This window comes from Parasteatoda tepidariorum, chromosome 4 (genome assembly GCF_043381705.1).
Source record: "Parasteatoda tepidariorum isolate YZ-2023 chromosome 4, CAS_Ptep_4.0, whole genome shotgun sequence".
NCBI classification, from domain to species: domain Eukaryota; kingdom Metazoa; phylum Arthropoda; class Arachnida; order Araneae; family Theridiidae; genus Parasteatoda; species Parasteatoda tepidariorum.
In genome coordinates, this window is record NC_092207.1 from 84,838,396 (window position 1) to 84,861,930 (window position 23,535).

The 23,535-nt window shown below is 31.2% G+C and overlaps 1 protein-coding gene across 1 annotated transcript in view; it reads right to left on the minus strand.

Annotated features, from left to right (window-relative positions):
* Positions 1 to 23,535, minus strand: part of LOC107456793 (T-box transcription factor TBX20) — a 109,919-nt gene that overhangs the window by 34,740 nt on the left and 51,644 nt on the right. The window lies entirely within an intron of this gene.

A 23,535-nucleotide genomic window follows, 5' to 3' on the forward strand; every position in this document is an offset into this window, starting at 1 on the left:
TGTTTAAGCAAGCAAAATGACAGTGTGGAAGCAAAACAAGCAAAATGACAGTGCGTTTGTCGTGAAATTGTCGCTTCGACAACCTGCACTAAAACACACAAACGTTTGTATTCTCAAAAGCAATCTCTTTTGCGGAAATAGGATAGATTAAAGATCTTGCAGCTAATTGCTTTCAATAAGCATTTGCGCCTCTGCATCGTTGCAAAAGGCGGCCACTTTGAAACAAAAAACCAGTAGAAGTTTACTCTTATTATTATTTTTTATATTTTGTTTATTTACCTATTTTTAATAAAGTTACATTAAAGAATTTTTGTCCTGGATTTTTTGTCACCTCCTTTATATGGTAAATATAAAACATGAACTATCCGTAAATGTAAATTTGACATCACAGTGACTTTTTGCTGGTCTTAAAGTGTATAGATTATGATACGCGAAAATTTCTGGGTTTTTCGTAATCATCGCCTGTAACATATACATTTTAAAATGATTGTTAAAACTGAAATAATAAAAATCTACACACTGGATTGGATTTAGATGTAGTATTATGAAAAGTTGACTAGTTGTCCATTATGACGTAATTAAAATCATCAAAGAGAAGTTAATTCATCGCAATGGTTCCTAACAAAAGGAAAAAGACTCTCAGTTCTATATGATAAACTAAATGGGTTTTTATGGTTTCATTTCCATGTCTGCTTTGATGAATCTCAATAATGACTAATCAGTATTCTAAAAATATTACGGAGAATTAGGCACAACTGCAATAATGAATCAAAATACGAGATGTTATTCAAAACAGAGATTGAATCATTCACTATCTGTAGAAATTAGAGAACTTGGTCAGTTTAAATCGTATTTTTGTCTCGAGAACTTTCTCAAAAACAGAATTTTGTGCATGACACTATATACTTCTTTTCTTCCGGGGTCGATCGACGATTTATGCACAGAACAAGCTCATTATTATAATTCATACACACTTCGAATAAAATTAGCATGACGTTATGCTAATGTCCAGCTCCAAAAGTTCTTCATTTTTCTTCCCGGCCGACAAAGACTAAAGGGTGTAACATTTCCTGGGGGCGTAGATCACGCAAGAAAGTCGCCCCTAAAATTCTTCTAAGCTCATCCCGCCTCTTGGTCCCACAGAAAAGGCCTGTTTTCAGGAGTTCAAACACAAAGTGCGTGTTGCACGCGAAGATTCTTTTAGAAAGAGTAGAGTTTAGTTGTCTCGCGTGATCACGCCTGAGCTAGTTCTCTCCCTTTCTTGATGTGGATGTGTGATAAGGAGCGATAAGTGTTAAAAGTAACGGGCTCGATACCCGAGAGGGGCACTTAATAGTGATGAATTAGTTACTAAATTGGAAGAATGGGAATTGAGAAATATGAGTAAAGGGGAAAAAAAGGAAATTGAAATAAAATGAACTTGGTTTTGTTAAGGATTCTTTCTTGTAATGTAATTTAAATTTAATGTTTTTTTTCTTTATTCTATTAAATTTCATTTTACGAATTTGATGCAAAATTTTTAGGTTTTGACATTTTATTTGTTTATTTATTTTTTTGAAGGAAAAGGTTTAGACTGTTCTTCAAATCATTCATTGTTATCAAATAATAATGTTTTTATATTTTATTTTATTTCGTAACCGTCGTTGAACAGCCGACTCAAGCTTTTGAGAAAATAATGTTTTATCGAAAATAATTGGCTATTTTTATAACTGTTGTGATTTAGTAACATTTATTCATGGCTGATATTTTGTTCATACCTAGATTAATTACGAAAAGGTCAAATTTTGTCAATAAATCACAGTTTTGTAAAAATGAACATTATTAGTGATTGTGGTGCAACTTTTTTAACATCCGAAAAGTTGTTCAAAAGTTGTATTATTCGGCTCAAAATGCAAAAAAAAAAGGAAAAAAAATTGAGAATTATACATACTGCAATTTTGTTGCTTATTTTGAAAGTTTAAATTCTTTAAATACATAAAAAAAATTTCTCATTAAGTATTTGGATTGTACAGACAAATCTTTCGTTCAAGATAATTTATATAGCTTAAAATTAGAGCTTTGTTTCGAATTTAACACTTTCAAACTGTTTTTTTTCTCTTATTTTTTTCTTTGGCAAAACATCTTCATAAACGCGTTTGAGCTGTTCCATCGTCTTGTTTCAAACGTGACGCAGGAAAATAATTAAGATAATAAGAAAATATTTCGTAAATATGCTATTATTGTTTTTAAGGACTCTTGCACAAGCCGAGTTCACCAGTCATCGGCTTTTTTGAGAATTAAATCGAGAAGGTGTGCCTTTCGCTTGACAAGAGAGCACCGCAGAGGTAAAAGTGCGTCTTATCTCAGAACCCAGCAGGTAGGTAGCAGCACCATTTATTCGTGAGGCCCTTTCTTCAATTTAGACATAGATCTGAAGGGGAAGGGAATTTTCTCCAGAAAATCTGCACCATGTTCAGCGACCGACCACAGGATTTTCGATTATAAAGATTTTACGAGCGCGTATAGAGCATGTAGGCGGTGGGTCTTAGCGGAGTCGAAGATCGAGCCCACCCTCTCCCGACCGGACACCGATTCTCTAATCTCTGAGCTACCACGGCTCTGTAGAGGGTTTTTAGTCTTAATAAAAAAATGAGGAAACGTAAAAAAATTATTCACATTCATAAAAACTATATAAAATATTAACTTCAGACTGTCCCTACGATACGGAATTACTCGATTACTGATTTTGCATACTTTAATCAGATGCACGTTTTAATAAAGTTGAATTATCAAAATATGGTGCAACGAATTACAAATATTTTGTCAAAGGACAAATAAATCTGATAATAGTCCTTATTTTTATTAAAATTTCTCAAGTGATCAAAAAGTTAAAAATAGCTTTCCGCACTAATATTTTTTGATTATAATTCATTTAAAAAAATAATCGCAATGATGACGTAGAAAATTAATTTTATTTTTATGGCAGCCATTATTAATAGCTTTTTGCTTCTTGTGAATACAAAAATCAATATTCCTTTCCACGTGTTTCACTATGACTTAGAGTTGTGTGAAATGAAAATAGAACAAAATACTTCTCTTGTTTTGTTGGAAATGGCTGTACAAGCTCTGGAATTTCGAGTCGCTGAGAAGAGAAAAACGAAATTGAAATATTTTTCTCCCTTTTCTCAAAATAATGTTCAATAAAAAAAATAAATAAATAAAAAAAAACAAGATGCTAACGTTGACGCGATTTCAAAGTTTTTCAATTTAGTTTCTCCCCCAAAAGTTATTTTCAAAAGAAATTGATTTGGGGGCAAAACATGGTAAAGTGTTAAGAAAAAGGTAGGGCAAAGCTTGTTTGTTATTGATGTTTTTGTTATAAGTGCTTTATAAGGTCTTGCCTTCTTCTTCCAAATACATTTGTAAGTTTCCTAAGGGTATTTTCTCTTGAAAATGGTTTACACATATTTCGGGATGCTGTTCTATATTTTAGAACGAAAAATCAATCAAGTCATACTGTGTTTCTCAGTTTCGACATTTACTGCATATAGTCATTATGTTTTAATAATAAATTGAAACTAGTTTATGCGCATTTATTAAATCAAATTTTGTGTTATAAAATACAATAATATGGATCTACTATTAAGATCGTTGAAAGTTTCAATGGATATTATGGCTTAAAAGGCTTTCCAGGGAAAAATTAAGCAATTTTGCAACTTGCGTGCGGCGAGTTCTACCATTTTTGACTGTAAACACTTTTTTTCAAAAATTGAAAATTTTAAACTATTATCAAAACTGCTGATGTTAATAATGTAAGGCATTTCTTTTGAAGCTTACTAGGTTGGTATACATTACAAGTTTTATTCCTAAAATGAAGAAAATTTTAAGAAACAAGCGTGAAATAAAATAATTTTCAGATTAGAAAATTTTCATAATAATTTCATATTTGTTTAGCAATAATAATAATTAAAAAATGGACAAATGGTGCATTTTCGGCGAATAAAGTGGCGATCGAGTGATGATTGGCAGACAATTTCTTGATCGCCATTCATGATATTCCGTCGCCCTGTGGCTTGTGGTAATTGTTTTCCGAAGGCCTCGTCGTCGTATAAAATGATGCTTTTTTACGAATAATATGCTATTTTCATAACTGCTGTGAGTTTACAACAGTTACTCATGACTGTTAGAACAATTTTATCTAATCTGAAGCTAGCGCCATATATGTTTATTCTGAAAATGGCGTAAAACGTCCATATAGTGAAAAGCCGTAGTTTTGCGGAAATAAAAAGTGTTTGGGTCTAATTTTTTAATATTTGAAAACTTACCTCAATGCTGCATTATCTGGGTTCATAAAAATTGGCAAAAACTGAGAATAAAGCAGTGATTTTGGTGATTTTCTTCTAGGTGGAAAAATGTCGTCAAATTGGCAATTTTTGAAAGAGTTTAATAAGTTTCAAAACATTTAAGTTATTTGTCCATTCTAAATCCCAGATAATTCTTAACAGCAAGATGATAGATGTAGTTTAAAATCATCGTTTCGCTTCAAGTGGAAGACACTTAAACCGTGACTTTTTTACTTTCCTTGACTACAGAACTTCGAAAAACCATGTTAACAGCTGGGATATGTACTCGATAGGTTCAAGTTTTTAGAAATCGCGATTTACTAGCATTTCCACCAGATTTAGAAGATGGCGATTTTACTGCAATCACGAAAGAATCGCGGCATATCACAAAGGAATCTCTTTTTCTAATTGAATTCGCACGCAACTTCATTGTTTCTACCCCCTCCCCCCTTGGGGTATCTTGGCGCCTATTCTCCCGGAAGTTTTTTTTCCTTATTCATCGCCTTCTTCCCCTAATGAGGACGTCTTTGAATGAAAGAAATAAGAAATGACATTACGGGGCTTTTTAGAGGCTAATAACACAGATTAAATATCCTAAATAGCTTTTTCCACTTAACCTTTCGGGTTGTCCGTCGTAAGTAGAAAAGAGGAGGCGGACGATTCTTGCTTACGACAAGTAAGAAACAATGGTTTTTGTGGTACAACCAATTTGGCTTTCATGAATGACAAGATCTTTACTCGAATTCAGATCAAAACTTTGTTTATTTAATTTAATTTTAAAGAGATCTTTTTTTTAAAAAACTGGTTTGTATAAGGTTTTTTTAATGTTATTTAAGGGAGACATTTTTTTAAAACACAAGGCCAAACTAGTTTGGGACAAGGGTCTTTCTAGTTCCATCAATTATTGTCATCGTGATAAGAGATTGTTACTCGAATTCAGACTAAAATTTGTTATCTTAATTTTATTTAAAAGAGAAACTTTTTAGAACATAGAGCCAAACAAGTTTGGGACAATGGTTTTTCTAGTTCAATCAATTATTGTCATCGTGATAAGAGATTGTTACTCGAATTCAGACTAAAATTTGTTATCTTAATTTTATTTAAAAGAGACATTTGTTAAAAAAAAAACATAGGGCCAAACTAGTTTGCGACAATGGTTTTTCTAGTTCCATCAATTATTGTCATCGTGATAAGAGATTGTTACTCGAATTCAGACTAAAATTTGTTATCTTAATTTTATTTAAAAGAGACGCTTTTTAAAACATAGGGCCAAACAAGTTTGGGACAATGGTTTTTCTAGTTCCATCAATTATTGTCATCGTGATAAGAGATTGTTACTCGAATTCCGACTAAAATTTGTTATCTTAATTTTATTTAAAAGTGACGCTTTTTAAAACATAGGGCCAAACTAGTTTGGGACAATGGTTTTTCTAGTTCCATCAATTATTGTCATCGTGATAAGAGATTGTTACTCGAATTCAGACTAAAATTTGTTATCTTAATTTTATTTAAAAGAGACATTTTTTTAAAAAAACACAGGGCCAAACTAGTTAGGGACAATGGTTTTTCTAGTTCCATCAATTATTGTCATCGTGATAAGAGATTGTTACTCGAATTCAGACTAAAATTTGTTATCTTAATTTCATTTAAAAGAGATTGGGACAAGTATTTTGTAGCTGTACCTATCATCGTTAACATGAAAAAAAAGATCTTTTTTTGAATTCAGACCAAAATTTCATTGTTAGCCCCTTCTTTCTCGTTCCCGTCAAAATGATTGGGTGAAGTTTCGTCCTCCATTTCTCGTAAAAATTTACGGGCGTGAGTGTTCAAAATAACGCCCCGGAAAGATTAAAACAATATATTTCTTACTCTCGAAATCTTGTTAATTTCTCACTCTATACACCAGATGGCAGTACCATGCTATTTGTAGTGTGTTTAGAGATAGTTTGTTTCAAATAAGTTGTCATAAGTCATCAAACAAAAGAGATTATATTAACCTTTAACTTTTTTCATGCAATGACAATTTTAAAATATTAAAATGATAATTATACTACGTTTTTTTAATTGCATATATGTTCTCGTAAACAAATATTTTAAGAAATTATTAATGATAATACAGATAACCTGATCTGAAATCATTCATGATTTTCGGACTCATTTGATAAATAAAATTTTAATATCGCGTTTAAAAAATTTAATTACGTTTACCTTTATTTTGATTTGTAACACATAAGAAATATGTGAACTGTATGAACAACGCGATTAACACGATAGGAAAAAAAAGCAGTGGCTCATCTCCTTTTTAATTAGTTATATAAGTTGACCACAAAAGCATTGAATCGCAAGTAGTCAACTTGCACAGTATGTATTTCGCTGAGCGCTAGCAACGCGATATTTCGCACATATTTTTGACTGCAAACAAAATTCGGTTACTGCTTTCTGCATTCAAATCTTAACGTGTTAGAGAATCTTTAGGGTTCTTCTTCAGTGGATCGACCCCTGTCAGGTGGTGATTAGACTGTAGAAAGCTAGTGATCACAATTTGGTTGTGGTCAAAAGCAAGTACGAGATATCACGTGATATTTTGCGTAGCAGTAAGAAACAGTTTCCTAACGCGCAGCCTTAGCATTGAGATTTTGCTCCATATTTAGTAAAGAGGGCGCTAGCTAAAGAGGGGCGAAACCAAACATAACATTCACGAATAAATTGTTCCAAATCCACAGCTTACAACAGTTGTTAAAACAGCCAATTATGCGCAAATAAGCCCCTTTTTTCATATGACAGTGCCTTCGAAGAACAACCTAAATACTTTGCGTTCTTTTGAAGTCAGCGCCAGAAAAAGAAGACACAAACTTATGAATGGATTTTATCAATGAATAAAGCGATGACATCGGAATCTAATAACAACCGTAACCTTGCATGTGAGTGAGTAGTTTAAATAAAAAATATTCAAAAACTAAGACCAGCCACCTCACAAACAAGGTTTTAGCTCTTCCACGATCGTGGGAAAAAGACATTATTACGTCGTGAACGGATAAAAGTTTTTTTTTTCGGGGGGAGGGAGGGAAGACAATACCGACATCCCGCTTCTTGTTTACCACTATATTTCACAGAACTTTCGTGTCAATTGAATTTTCATCCTCTCTTGCACGCTATATTGTTTTAATTCTACCTTAATATTGGGCATGAGTCATAGATTTGACGTCATCACTTTTCAATTTCTTTGAGTATTAAGACTGTTTTCCTGGCAACATGCTTGAGAATAATCTTTAGATAATGACAATCGCAAATGATTTAAATAAATGATTATTCAAATAACTATTAACAATGCTGTAAGAATATAATTTCTGTTGTTATGTCATGTTAATTTTTATTGGCATTGAAATTTTTAGATTGAATAGCGACATACACTGTAAAAAACGTTGTCATATTACGGAAAATTTCTGACAGCAAAGTTGCCAGATATTATTTGTATGCCAAATAAGAAACGCGTTGACAAAAATTTTCCGTAACGAAACATTACAGAAAATATCTGCAATTTAGCATGAAGGTAGCTGTATACCCTTTGGTTAGCATAGCGAAACAGGCTTCTAAAATTCGGATTAATTTTTAAATTTTTCCATTTTCAGCTTAATTTTTCGCAAATTTTTGAGGTATCGAAAACCATCAAGTTTGAAAAACTGGTTGTAGAATTTTTTTTTTTATCATCGTTAACACAAACATTTCATTCGAACCCGGGAGCTTCTTGGTATGAGGCAACTCCTTGATAAGTCGGTCGGCATTCGTTTCAATGTACCAAATTATTTGTTACCGCTGTGGTACTGAAGTTCTTCCAATTCAAAAAGGAAAAAAAATTGTACCTAACAGATACAATCTGTATCAATAGATACAGATTTTATTTATTAACAAAAAATATCTCTTTTGACAGATTACGAAGTAGTTTAACAGCAAAATTCCATAGTTTTAGAGAACAGACATTTTCTGTAGGAAAGTTACAAAATTATTAATGTCTTTTAAAAGAAATTTTTTTTCTCATTGTATTGGAGAAGGAGCAATAGTATGGACAGTTGTAATATTTCTACTATTTATCCACTCGAAAATTCTCCAAATTTTAACGATCAAAACTGTACCACACTTCTTTACGCAAGAGTACAACGACACACGTGATGGCGAAGTAGCAAATTTAAATAAGTCTTTATGGAGGAAAAGTAAATTCTATATGTTCTTTTTAATTGGTTCTTTCGACTATATCTATTCATAGATTTTAATAATGAGTACTGGTAGTTTAGTTTCCATGTCACACTAGAGCTGAATAATAAGCAATTGGCGACTGTCTGGGAAGCATCTCTGAAGATGATCCAAAGACAACGTTCATAAGTCACACCCCGTTTTACAGGGAGGACACATTCACGCACCATCCATTCATCCTCAGATCGCTTGACCTGAACCAGAACACGATTAATCTCCAATCCAGTATCCACAGGGGTATTGATTTGTTATGAGAACTTGGAGGACTTTGTGACCCCGATATATTTAGCGTGCAATAGTCAGCATCGGCAGCCACAGTCTGATATTTTGGTAACCGATTTCTATGCAATGGTCGTTCATTAGCGACTAGTGACCGTTAAGCTAGAGCATTTTGGTCATCTAAAAAATACTCTTCTGACCAAAGTGTTCATGTGAGAGAGTTGAGCCTTTGAAGCGTTCTATGGAGACAAATATTTGAGGTCAATTTCTATTTTAAATTTCAAAGCAGACTGAATGAATATAGTTGATACTTAGATATAATTGGCTGAAATTCATATATCCTTACGGAGTCAGCGTCTACAGCTATTTCTAATAGTTTCAATTGTCTGATATCCATGCTATTCATACGGAAAAAAATGCCGTATTAAATTAGTTATTCAAGCATCAGCAATTGTATGAAGCAAAAATGCATAAAACGATAGATGAGATGAGATTTTTTTAAACTCTTTTTTTTTTCTCAGCTAAAGATTTAAGTACTTGCTTAAATGTCTTTTTTCCAATATTCTAAAACTAGGCACCCCCCCCCCTTCATTGGTCAACATCAAGATAAATCTTATTTATTTATACAAAGTATTAATGTTCAAATATTTTCTTTGCTCAAATAGCTTTTTTGTATTATCGTGTGTGTTATTGACGCAACTAAGTAAATTCGAAGGAAAAAACAGCAAAATGAAAACTAAAAAGGAAAAAATAAATTTGACTTTTCTGAAAAACAGACCGATAAATCTAAAACACATAGGCACATAGTAAACCAATCCTCTAACCTTTAACTTTTTTGAGTATACTCAACTGAAACTGAATTATTCTGCACCGAAACATAGTCAAATATAAACTGTTTTCAATTTCATAGCGATTCGTTACGCATTTTAGAGATCTATTGCTGGCAACGGAGAGAAAAACAGCGTGGCGAATGATGAAAATTCAGAATTTCAGTTTGAGCTATGGCAACACCCTCAGAACAGGTGATAAAGTCTTCGTTGGAGATAATCTCCATGGGTGGTATGGATTCAATCTGTTGCCACCATGTATCTCCTAAATATCTGGTAGCTCTTTCAATCCGCATTAGCATATAAATTGAAGTTCTTTTCAGAAAAGAAAATTAAACATCAGTTTGGTATTAAGACGAAAAATAGTTTGGAAATTGGCAAGTAAAGTCCTTGAAAACGTCCGCTTTCTTTTATAAAAATGAGTTGTATTGGGTAGCGAGGTTTCATATGCTGTATAGATCAAATTTCAATTATTCTGAGTTAATGTTAAGAACAAAATATTTCTCTTTGGAATTTTTTTTCCCTTGTATAACTCAGTCAGAAGTGAATTTGAGTAATGAGTGGAAATACTAATAACTTTTAGATTTAATACTTCCCATACGAATCAGAGATCTGGCATTGGCTAAACTGCTCACTTGGTAGAACCGTGATAAATTAGTGGTATAATGAATAATGATCAATAATAATCGAAGTGTGGATTTGATACTTCCCATGAATTGAAAAAAAAAATTATTATTATCTATATTGTTATTTATTTTGAAGCCCTTTGAATAGAGTTTAAGTTGTACTTAAAGTACGTTCAACCTGCAACAAAGAAAGAGTAACTATTGTAATATTAGATATCGATATGTAGATTTTTTTTTAAAAAAGTGATTTTTGCTCACGAGTTAAAAGTCCTTGTTGACTGGTGAACTTTTTAGAGCATGTCTTCAAGACTTTACACCTTTCATTTTGAATTTTTCTTGCTTTCTTTTTCATTTTAAAATTTTTGTTTTAAGTTTCTTAAAATTTTTCACCTATTTTATTCTTTTAAAGTTAAGTTTTTTAATCAATAATATCGAAGAACTTATATCGTGCGATCTATTCGAAACAAAGCGAAATCCATGCGCTGCTAACTGATTAATAGTTTTCTAGTAGCGTCATCTGTTGATGAACATTACAACTAATTTATAAATTTGGGGAGAAGAAATTATCTTATTTCCTAAGCTAAACGCAGCAAACTGAATGTTTTATCTAATTTTGTTTATCAATCAATTTTTCATTGGTCATTTTTAGGACTCCATGCGGAACATTCAGACACGTTTATAATAAAAAGGTTACGTTCTTTAAATATCTTAGCACATATACTATAATAGTTTCTTGATCTATAGAGAAATATTTACTCGTTTAAATGAGAAATGGATGAATACAGCAAAATTTGTCAGATTAATTTATAGAGCAATGGGTAACTTCATCTAGAATTTATCTTGATTTCTATACCATTCACTCAGCGATTAACAGAATCAAATCGTTTGGGACTTTAATCAACATTCTCAGAATCTACAAATTACTTCAAGTTACGTGTTTGTTAAGACTTAGATTAAGACTTGGGCAGAAAGTAAAGTAATTGGCATTTTGTCTTGGAACAGTTGTTGTTGCCAGAAAATGAGATTAAATGATTCGATATTCTCGAAATCGGAATGTGGAAAAGATCCCCTAAAGGTAATTTGTTCATTCCTGTCCGGTGGAAGTAAGAGGGCAAGTGTTTGGTTCAGTGTTAAGTGAAGGAGACGGTTAATGGAATTAGTGTAGGTGTTCGCGTCCAATCACGTCTCGACTTCACTTCAGCGGCTGTTCCACGGGAAAAATTTCCCCCATTGAGGGAAAAACAAGTTACCTTTCAGTAAATAAGACGTCTTTTGTTTTCTATAACTTCTTTGTTTTCTTTCCTCTTTCATCTAATGGCCACGCAAGTAGCTGATAGTCCGAGACGTTAGCGTCAACCCTAATCCTCCGAACTTTAGAAGGGGATAAAATTGTTAGATCTGGATTAGAAGGAAGAAAAAAAATAGGTATAAAACTAAATTATTTATATTTTTCCCAAATCTTAGTCGTTGTAATGTTTTTCACCCGATTTCTTTTAAATATACAAACTTTTTAACCACATTTAATCAACAGTTAAACAGTTTAGCAACATTTAGATTTTAATTTTCAATGGTCTAAAGTGCTATCTAGGGTTAATCAAGCAATGCACAGTGGCAGGAAAAGTAATTTTGTTGGAGAAATTTTAGACACTTATTTTAACAACATTGCCCAGAGTTTGATATGCATAAGTGATAGAACATATTCCACTTTCTAATTGATGAGAATTAAGGATATCGCAACTTTAACACAATCAATTTCTGAGCAGTATATTAAAGCTAACAACTTTATTCTCGCCATGAGAAAGGTATGCTTCAATATACAGCTCTATTATCACCATGAGATGTATGCTATATAATATACTATTTTATTTTTAACATAAGAAGGTATTTATTACAACATACTGTCCTATTTTCCTCGCCTGAATATTTAATCGTTATTTTGGAATTGCCAAAACTTTGCTCCCAGGAATTTAAAACTATTCACGGGTATCAAACAAACCTCTCTCTTTTTTGTGACTAAATTGTCAGCGTTTGAAATGCCTAATTAAGAGAACATATTTCAGTTTCTAAGTGGAATACTTACATGCAATATGAGAAGTGGAGTACTTCTGATATTCCACGTAAGGTATATTACGTTCTAATAAAATCAATAAGTCATGGGTATAATAAAGGTTGGTCACTGAGAAAAGAATTATGATAAAATTAACGTGCTGTATGATAATGACTTCTCTGGTAAAAAACAAACCATAATTCAGATTAATAAAACTAAAACATAATATATATATAAGCCATGCATTTGGCAATTTTGCCTTACATATGGTAATGGTTTACTGGAAATTTTGGTCCTCAAATATTCTGCTATCAGATAACATTAGAAACTTGTGATATTTAGGATAAGAATAAAGCTACAGCTGAAAATGTGAGATTCCTAACTATTAGGAATTTTTATTGGCCGTAGTTTCCCTTTCGCGATAATATCGAGATGGATTCAGATTTTAGCAGTGACAGGAAAGATTGAAATTTGTATTTTAACTCCTTGCAAAGCTCCAATTCGAACGTGAAACTCCAGCTAATCGGTATATTTTGATTAGGGACAATATTTCAATTAATTTTGTTTGAAAATGATTAAACTTTGCATTATTATTATCATACACAGAAATTCAGCTGAAATATAAGTGCTCTAGCTAGTCGGAAAACGATCGAAATTTCGTTTGCAAGATTCCACCTCCACGCACTAGAAAACGAGTTAATAAAAAAAAGAAGTTATTTTCGATTAAAATTACAATTGCGTATGAATTATCTGCTGAATAGTGTTTCTCTTTTTTTTTAGGTTAAAAACATTCACAATTTTTGTACGAAAGAGGAAAAAGGAAAGAAATCGGGAAAAGAAATACTTCTTCCAACACATCGTGTGTTTTGTTTTCCCTCTTTACAGAGAGGAAAGAAGGCCATGAACATGAACAATGGAACTAACACGCTACCGAAAACACCTTCAGAAATTAATCACAACAACAAAATAAGGGTTTGGTGTATAGTTTTTATTCCCCCCTTCTTTGCATCTTGTATCAACTCCCCTCACTACAAACACTCCTTTTTTCTCCCCATAAGGAAAGATGGAAAACGCATGTGCGTGAGATGCGCAAAATTCTCGTCTGCTTTGAAGAATGTGCTATTGCGTTACACCTTTGCACGTCAGAGAAACATTATCTAATTTCTTGCGAAAACCCTCCCCACCTAACACCAAAACAAAACTCAATCTCTTCTTGGTTCCAATTCCCGAGCAAAAATAAAGCTGCAGACGATTTTAATACAGAAAAGAAGCTCGGGGAATGGTGGAGAAGTGTTCTTAATTTTTTCTCCATCTTTTTTTCGTTTTATGCGAGGAGCATGCCAGTTAAAATTCGCGTAATTGGATGAAGATTTTTTCTCGCCGTTTAATTAGTATTCAAATTTGTTTCATTTTCGTTCGTATAGTTGAGAGCTTATTAGATGTATAAATGAAAATGGAAACATTTGTGTTGAAACGTAAAGCTTTGTGAACAATTTGTTTTCTAGTGTTCGTTTCGTTTTTACTTTTTGTTCTTGTTTACTTGTTAAAGAACTTTTGAGGGGGAAATGAGTAAATGGCGGTGCTTGCGCTTAATGGTTTTTGGAGTGGTTTAACGCGAAGATTAGCACAGAGTGTGTACTTTCTGTATTTAAAACGATATATATTTTTTTGTTTTTTTAAAGTGTTTTTTTTTTTCAGTGTGATTTTAGAATCTTTTTATTTCATTTTCTTAACAACGTTCGTAAATGGAACTGTTTTCTTTAACAGTTGCGGAACAATAAGCAGTTTTATGAGCTTTTTATGTTTATCGTGATTTGCGAGTTAATTGAATGCAAATTTTTAGTCGAAACGATGGTTTTTATTTTCAAAACCAGATGGAAAAAAAAATTCGAATGTTCTTTTTTTCAACTCATTTCTAAAACTCATTATTTTTCGAGAAATGCAAATTTGCAAAACTAATAAGAATTTTGTTCATTTATTTTTTTGTTTCTAATTTTCAAAAAACGTAGTAAAAAGTAATTTGAGTCATTTAGGTACTTTCGTTTGACAGATGTTTGAATAATATGATATCTATTCAACAAAACTTAATTCATTTTTCAAACTTTTTTTTAAACATATAATAGAAAATATTAATGAAAATAGTAATGAAATAAATTAATATTTTAAGATAGAAAGAGGGGTGATATTTAACATATCTTTTGACGGATATTTGACAAGTAAAATTTTTTTCTCCTAATATTTAGAATACCTGACTAAGTCTCATTTTATGAATTTGCAGATTTTGCAGAGTAAAAATTTCAGTTGTCCAATACTTTTTGGTCAGAACTTGCATTTGTTATGTTTGCCAAATTTTTAATACATTTTTTCTTACCATAAGAAAAACTGAAAGTAGATGACATTTTGTCGTTTTTTCAGGACATTACTTCGACCAATAAAAGTGCTTTTTGTGGTTATAATGAGATTTTTAGGTTATAAAAAACATCATCCTTATTTGAACTACAAACGTTTTATGAGTTGCAATTGGAGGCATTAAAGCTTTATATTGTAAAAATAGTTTTGATGAATTGAGTGGAATTTTTATCGATATCATTAAAAAGATTTGTAATGAACTTATTTAAGAATTTTCTTGAATCTATTGCTTGCATAATGTGGAGGACATTACTTTGTATCGCAGAACAATTTTGAAAATTTCATGCAAATGTAATACTGAGGGGGCGAAAGGTGCTAGTATTTCATCGAAACCTATTTTTTTATTTGTTGGCAGTGGGATACATTTAATTGAAAAAAAATCTATGATAAACGACTCTCCGAAATGATAATAGTTCGTTTCTTTTTCTTCTTATTTTTAAAAAAGCAAACTTTTTTTCTACAAGAATCAAACTGTACGAATAAAAGTTTTTAGCAATATAGTTAGAAGCATAAAAGCTACTTTGATTGAAGTAATTTATCTAAATTCTTTAGTTCCTAAATGAAAAAGGCAGATAAAAAAAAATAGTAAAGAACTGTAATTTTTAATAACTTATAATTTAGTGGAGTGTATGCTCAAGTATTGCACAAAGAGATAACTGTCACTTTCCAATTTATATATATACTTGATTTGGTAAATGGTATAGTTGATGAAAAAATAATTGTAACTAAATTTGTAAATTTGTAGATACCCAAGATTGTTTTCAGTATAGGACCAGAACTAGTTTAGTTTTTAATGCTAAGCATACTGAGTATAAAACTTTTCTAGTTCATTAATTGAGCTCTGTTTCTGGTAATAATTTTGCAAAAGTCGCTCAAAGTTTGGAAAGCGCCGAGTACACTTACAATTTAATGAAGAGTACTCAATCCTCTCAGAATTGATGCGGGGACTTTTTACGACAACAGATTACAGAATTTCGATAAATATTCTTCAAAATCTCTTTGAAATAAAGCCTCGTGTTTTGTTTTACTAATCTTTGGGGTAATCATTAAACAATGACCCATATTCCATTTTTCACAGGAAAAAGAAGTCTCCTTCCATACCCAATCAGAATTATGGATGATATGTGTCATTAAATATTCAAAAGATATCACTCCTGCTTTCTCGAACCTCCCGCACAACAACACTTCCAATAATTGACCGCAAAACACGTTACAGCCTTCTTTCAAGCACTCATTGATAAAACTCGGGTATTTTGTCACCAAAGCCAATAATCAAATTATCCGGCCACACTGGGAACTGATATCCGGCGTTGACACGCGCTTTTCAGAAGCTCTCAAAAAAGGCAGGATCAGTTAGGGTCCCACTGGGGTTTCTCAAAACTAGGTTTTGCCCGATGCGATCCCAGACGATAACGGCACTGTCAAAAAGCATTTTCCCTTTCCCTCCACTGGATTAGCAGAACTTAGTTTATCCATTGAATCTGACTTCACACCCCCGCGGGGTGTTAATGAAATTAAAGAGTCACTTATCAAGGGTGTATTGAAGGTTTGTGAGATGAGAAAGGTTTGTGGTGGTCTAATCATTTGTGATAGATGTGGTTTTTGAGATCTCGAACGCTCTCTGTTTGGCAAATGCGTAGCTCGCGCTGGGAATATTGAGAGGGCATTCTTGTTTTGCATATTTTATATCATGGATAAGCAAAGTGTTTGATAGAAAATATTAATTCAATTTGTTATACACTGTTGTTTTATGAAACAAATATTAATAAAGTATTATATTATGGGTGTTAAAATTCTTTTAAAAAATTCAGCTTAGATTTATCAAAAATTGTACCATTGAATTAAAGTTCTTCAATTTAAAAAGAAAAAAAAAATCAATTCTGTATTAATGTCGGATTTTGAGATTGCGATGCTTAGTGCTTAGCAAGTGTGTAACACGTGCTGGTTTTAGTTTATGGGTTATTTATTAAAATATTGGTTTAATCTGAAATTGGCTTTTCCAAAAAATTGTTTTCATTTTAAAATTGGTTCTATTAATGTCAGATTTTGAGATTGTGACGCTTAGTGTTTAGCAAGTGCGTAACACGTGTTGGTTTTAGTTTATGGGTTGCTTATCAAAAAATTGATTCAAACAAAAATTGGTTTTACTAAAAAATTGTGTTCATTAAAAAATTGGTTCGATCACACATTTGTTTCATCGTTATTTTTAAATTGAAAACTGACTTTCGAGATCGCGAACGCTTTTCGTTTAGAAAATGAGTAAAAACTTTTTGAATATTGAGGGAGCATTCTCGTTTTGCATATTATAAATAGATAAACGAAATGTGTGATAAAAGAATATTAATTTCATTTATTACACGTTGTTTTGTGAGACAAACATAAATAAAGTGTTGCGTTGTAAATGTTTAAAATCTTATCAAAAATTCGGATTGTTTTTCCTCAAATATTGTTTAGTAAAATTGTTTTTTTTTGTGTTGAATGTCTTTTGTGTTGAATGTTTTTATAAAAAATTCGGTTGGGTAGTTATCAAAAGCTCTGTTTTGAGATTCTGGTGCTGGTTGTTTTGGAAATGTGTAGCGCGCGTTGGCAATACGTAAAGATTATTGGTTGGATTTATCGAAAAATTGGTTTAAAATTAATTTCGTCAATTTTTTTGTAATTTAAAATTGGTTTCTGAGATGGTGACTCTAGCAAATGCATAAAAAGCAAAAGGAAAATTGAGTTGATATTACCGATTTTGCATAGCTGTTAAAAATTTTTTTTCTTCTTTCCCAATGCACACCTGTGTTAACATCCGTTAATTTAGGCATATACAGGGCGATTTTGTTGGCCTCTCTTTCAGGGGCACCATATTAGGTGGGTCAACGTCGCTCCCACAGTGAGAACGGATAGTTCAGAGAGGGAAAGAACATCCATGCCTTGCCCGGGATTCGAACCCAGAACCTTTCTGAAGTAGGACAGTTCCCTGCCCCCTACACAGGCCGGTCAGGATAGTTGTTAACATTGATTTGATAAAAAATATTAACTCAATTTGTAATTTATATTTGTTGTTTGAAAAACGCGTAAAGAAAATGCTGCTTTAAAAGTTTTTTTTTATTATCAAAAACTCAAAAAAATATTACTTTAAAAGTGCTTTTTTTTATACAATTTGATGTATTATAGAATACATAAAGAATACGTATTCTGTAATTATAAATGTGTACTGTATTTTATAGTTAACTCATACAATTACATAATAATTTGAAAAGCATAATTTCAATGGAATACAAGCGACAAAATACTATTTCGCTTGTTTGATAATCATTTTTAAAATAACAATTTTGATAAGTTCTTTACTCTAAATTTTCTTTTTCCATTCTTTTATTTATGTTTTTTAAAAATCCAATAAAATACTGTAGGGATCCAATAAATACTGTAGCTCAAAGCGGTTACGCAGTTACTTTGGAGTGTTTTATTAATTGTAAGTTTAAACCACTTGTAGATTTATATACTGCTAGAAATTTGTCGAAAAAAAAGGTTAATTAACAATTTGTTTAATTGTAATTTTACCTCATTGAAACAAAACAGTCAAATAACCGTAAATGAGATGGTAATCAAACGTTCAACTGTGATAAAAAAACCGTTTATTAACTGTTTTCCCCTAATACGGTTAAACAACCAGAATTTTACTTCATCAACTAGGCCCACCTGATGAAGCCACTTAGTTCTTTGCAGCTGGTACATGCTATAACCGAGAGGGCTATTTTGTCTATCTCGTGACTGACAGTACGAAGGTTCGAGTCTGAGCGTAGACACCAAAATATCACAAACTAGAAACAACCTACTCCAATCCCAATTACCTAATGAAAAGCCTAGCTTCAATGTCTAGTTAAAAAATTTTTTTATAGTTTTTTAACCACATTAGTTGTAAGCGATTTCAAAACCGTAAAGTAAAAAAAATGCTCTTTGCTATAAACTTTACGGTTAATTGGATGGGTAGACAACCTACTGGTTATTTTACCGTAATTTTAGAATGAAAATTCTTGCAATGTACCTATGTAGAATATTAAAGTGTGCTAATTGTTTTCAGCTAACAAAATACGTTTAAATTCTTAGCCAGAAATTATTTTTTGACCTCTAAATACACTTTATCGTTTTTCTTCCCATAAATATAGTCGGTGGGTCAAAAAAGAAATCGTAAGAGTACTTTGAGGGGTTTGGTGTGAAAGGACGGTCCCTCTGACAAAAAAACAAGCGGGGTGGGCAGCCCTGACTGTTTCACATCTACTCTATCTTTCTGATCACATTTCGTGTGAGGGAAAAAAAAAATGAAGCAGGTCAAGAGATTCGCCTGCTGATATGTTGTACTTAGCGTAATTTGGCAGAAAGGGGAGAACTAATGCTTTCCATTCTAATGGAGCTGATTCCTTGTATTTTGATATTATTTTTTGTTTTGGCCTAAAATTTAACATCTTTTATATTATTTTATAATCGTTCTTGAACAGCCGACCCTATTTTTTGAGTTTACGATTATCAGTGTTCAATTTTGTAATTTTAAACCCAATCCAGAAGACAAGGAAAATCCTGAATCAAATATTGAGAGTAAATCGTCTTCGTGGAGGACTTTTTGATGGAACTAAACCGCATTAGCGCTTCATAGACAGAAAAACTGCGAAAACTTCCCACGGTTAGTCTGGCAAGTTGGGGACTCTTACCTATGATTCTTCTACCACTAAGGATATTTTATGTTAGCACTGTGGATGTCCCGAGCCGGGTGCGGAATTCGTATCTACCAGCCATCGCAGGGATTCAAACAAAGGTCACCTCATTGGGAGGCGAGTGTTCTATCTCCTGAGCCACCATGATAGTCTCCATCCCTTGAGTCATCATGATATCATGTAGTAAAATTATTGTGATTTTGTTGAAATGCAAATACAAATGCTACTGAAAACTTTCATGAATTAAGCTGAAATGTTAATATATATACGTGATAAACTATTTCCCTTAAAACTGGAGGTTTACTATATATTGGAGATGAGTCAAAAGAGGCAATAAATAAATTGAATTAAAATTTAGACGAGAGAAAATAAAATTAAATTAAAAAAAGTAAAAAGAAATTTTATCTCAAATATATCGATATGGCAATAATATAAAATATAGAGTAAATTTATTTCAAACTTTGAATAAAATAAAATTGAAATAAAATAAGTTTAAATTAAACAAAATGTGAATGTTTTTACTCTTAAATTAAACAAAGAATAAAAGAATGATTGAATCCTTAAATGCAATAAAGTTGAAACAAGAAATAAAATAAAGCTGAAGCAAAAGTAAATAAATAATCAAATAATTAAAAGAATAAATGCGCATACGTGTAATATATAAATATGCATACGTGTAATTTACATATGTTTTACTAAAGCACTAACAGTCAGCTTAACTACTAAAAAAATTTTTCACCCCCTTACTAATTATTTTGAAATTTATCTACTGATGAGCTGAGTCCTTTAGCATGAAAAAAAACTTACAGTTTGCATAAAAAGTTCACATTTTTTCAATTAAAATTACAGATTTTGAGGCCACCTAAACTGCATAAAAAGCAAGGAAATAATGTTATGAGCAAAAAATATTTTAATACATAGTGAATTATAAATAAATAAAGCATCGATTATTTTTTTAGGATATATANTTACATATCACAATAAAGACAAAAAGGATAAAAAGAAAAGAGGGAAAAACGAAGAAAATTAAGAAAATCAATATGTTTTATTTGCTGCTCATAAGCTGCAAATACAGAACTCATAAAATAAGTTGAAAAAATATCAATAAAACATGGAAAATAATAAAGAAAGGAAAAAAAATTATTGAAATTGAATATATTTAAAAATATTTGAAAAAATTTCATTTAAAAGAAATTTAAAAGCCGGAAAACAAAATCATGAAAAGGCAAAAAAATAATTTTCCAGCTTTTTAATTTTTTTTTAAATAAAATTTCCTTTAAATAAAATTATTTTAAATTTTATTTAAAAGAAATTTAAAAGTCGGAAAGCAAAATAAAAAAAAGGCAAAAAATTAATTTTTCGGCTTTTTAATTTTTTTTTAAATAAATTTTTTTCTGAATATTTTTAAAAATATTTTATTTTCATATTTTTTGTATCATTCATATTTTATATCACTCGAATCTTTCCATTAATCTTTCCTATTTTCCCTGTTTTCTCCTATTTTTAACTTTATTATTAACATATTTTTACGGCAAACGTATTAAGGGTGGTGTGCAAAAAATATTGAAGCATGAATCAGAAAAAATAATAAATTAACAAAGTATTATATTTAAAATTAGTTTTTATTATTTAGTTTGTACAAAATAGCGCAGTAGTAAAAGAGGAATTTCTGCAATGTGTTACGAAATGTTGTGGTGAGAAAATGTGTGCTGTCAACGTAATCTTAGCTTCCGAAGTGGCTTGGCGTCTGTAAACCGCTACTGCGGGCGCCGGCGTTCGATATGGATAAGAAAATTCAATAGTTTCGTTATCGATAAGTGTTTGGCGTGGAAAATAAGCAACAAGTGGCGATAAGCGATTAACTTGTCGGCGATTGAAAAAAAAAATACATCAAGCATTAATCAAATTTTCTATTATTATGTCTTAAATGCTTGATAGCTTTTATTTTTATTTATTATTTCTTTCCGCTGTTTTGATAAATTATTTGGATTATTAAAAAAAGCTTTAAAAAAATGTTTTTAAAGTTATAACAGTGAGTTTCGTGATCCAAATTAAACATATAATTTATCTATCGATCTTATTATACATTAAACATTTAAATTAATAAGAAATTAAGAAAATAAAAGGCAATTCCTTTTTTTATATAATTATATAATATACACATGATTGTAAATCATATATTTTTATTTTGTTTTAATTTTATGCTAATAAACCAAATAGTCCCACAGTGAATTGGACATAAGGCACGGTTCCCAGTATATCACCGAAATTAAGCATCACCTACATTCTCAGCGAGCTGGTGGCTGACCACTTTGATCTGACTGCGAAATGACCGAGGATGTTCGGTATCGGTCCTCGTTAAACTGGTCAACCGTAAAGTGTCTGACTACGCAAGAGGGGAAGACATCCCTTCTGCAGAAGATCAAAACTGTGGTGGCATGTTTTCGGATCATCCTCAGACATGCGTCTCAGACCATCGCCAATAGACCATTGGGCAGCTCTAGCGTGACGTTAATAAAGTACTACTGCTACTACACGAACTAAATCTGCATACTAATTAACGTTTTTTTTTAACGTAGTTTTTGTTATTATAATCAAGATTTTTTTATATATATAAATGATGATGTTTCGTAAAAAATATGAATTTTTTTTCTTTCTTCAGCACCAAAAAATTCGCTTAATTTTTAATTTAGGAAATATCTGATATGGAGTAACCATCCAAAAATGAATATTTTCTGATAAATCATTTGATAATAAATACGGAACTCAAATGATAAATCAAGATATTGTATTAGTCAAATATGTCTCAATGATCTAATATAGAAGATAGAAGTAATTAATATTTTCGATTGTAAGAAAAGAAGCAAAGCATATATTTAAAGATATGTTACAAAGCCTGTCCATAGATGGCGCAATCAACGCGAATTTCAATCTTGAAGTAAGGAAACGAACAAGATGAGGGTACTCGGTTATAGTTAGGAAAGGAGGGAAAAAATGTTTATACAATATAATAATGAATCGAGGATATTAATAAATACTGTTATTTTCAATTTCAATTGTTTTCTAAAGCATGGTCAAAAATGCAAGAAAATGGTCAAATTTACCGCGTTTCTGACTCTATGAGAATGCCAAAAAGCTTAGATAACAATTTTGGTAAAACTAATAATAAATTATGGTTTTTATAAAAAAATTTGGTAAATTTTTGTAATTTTACTATGGTATTTTAGAAGACGGAATAAAAACTATTTTTCTACAGTTTTGAATTCTTTACAAATGAAATAGCTGTGGTTTTGAAAACCAAGCCGTTACCATCTGAACATAAAAATTTATATGGGAAGTTGAAAATTTATAAGTTAAGAAAAAAAGTAATTAAACTTACGTGATCATTCGTTAAAGGATTTTTATAGGTATATAAAATGAATAAATTAATAAAAACCCTCAAGAATTTAATAATACAAATCAAGTTCTTAACATAATTACCAGTATTGACTTCTCAATTCATTTAAAGTATGTAGTAATATCTCTGTGCTTTGTGTTAATTGTACTTACGGGCGTTGTTGCCGGGGGCTGTGGTAATACACCCCCTTAAATAATTAGAAATTTCTAAAAGTCCCCCTCAATATTTTAGACAAATAAAGAAAATTTTTGCTAATCATCATTCATCCATCAAAATTAAAAAGACGAAAGAGATCTAATTCATATTTTCGACGTCTTAAGAATATTTTTTTTATTATGCTTGAAATTTAGAAAAATTTTACGACTGTGTAATTTAATATCGATCTCAATAAAAATTGAATGTACTAAATTGCACTTATGTACAATTATATTAATATAAATTAATAAATACTTGCGTTATTTAACCAATGTACAATAATTGAGCCACAGACAAAAAAGTCGTAGACTAATAACCATGATAGTTGCGTTTGTATTTTTATGGAATAGTTACGCAGATTGCATAGAATACACAATCTTGAATAGTCGCACAGAAAAACTGTTTTCTTTAGTTCGCACTAAATGCTTAAGTATTTATGTTAGTTGGCTAATACTGAATGATGATAGCACAGCAAAATTAGTGTTCAGTTTACTAATATTAAAATATAGTTGTAGTTATCTATACTAAATCATATCGCTTACATAATT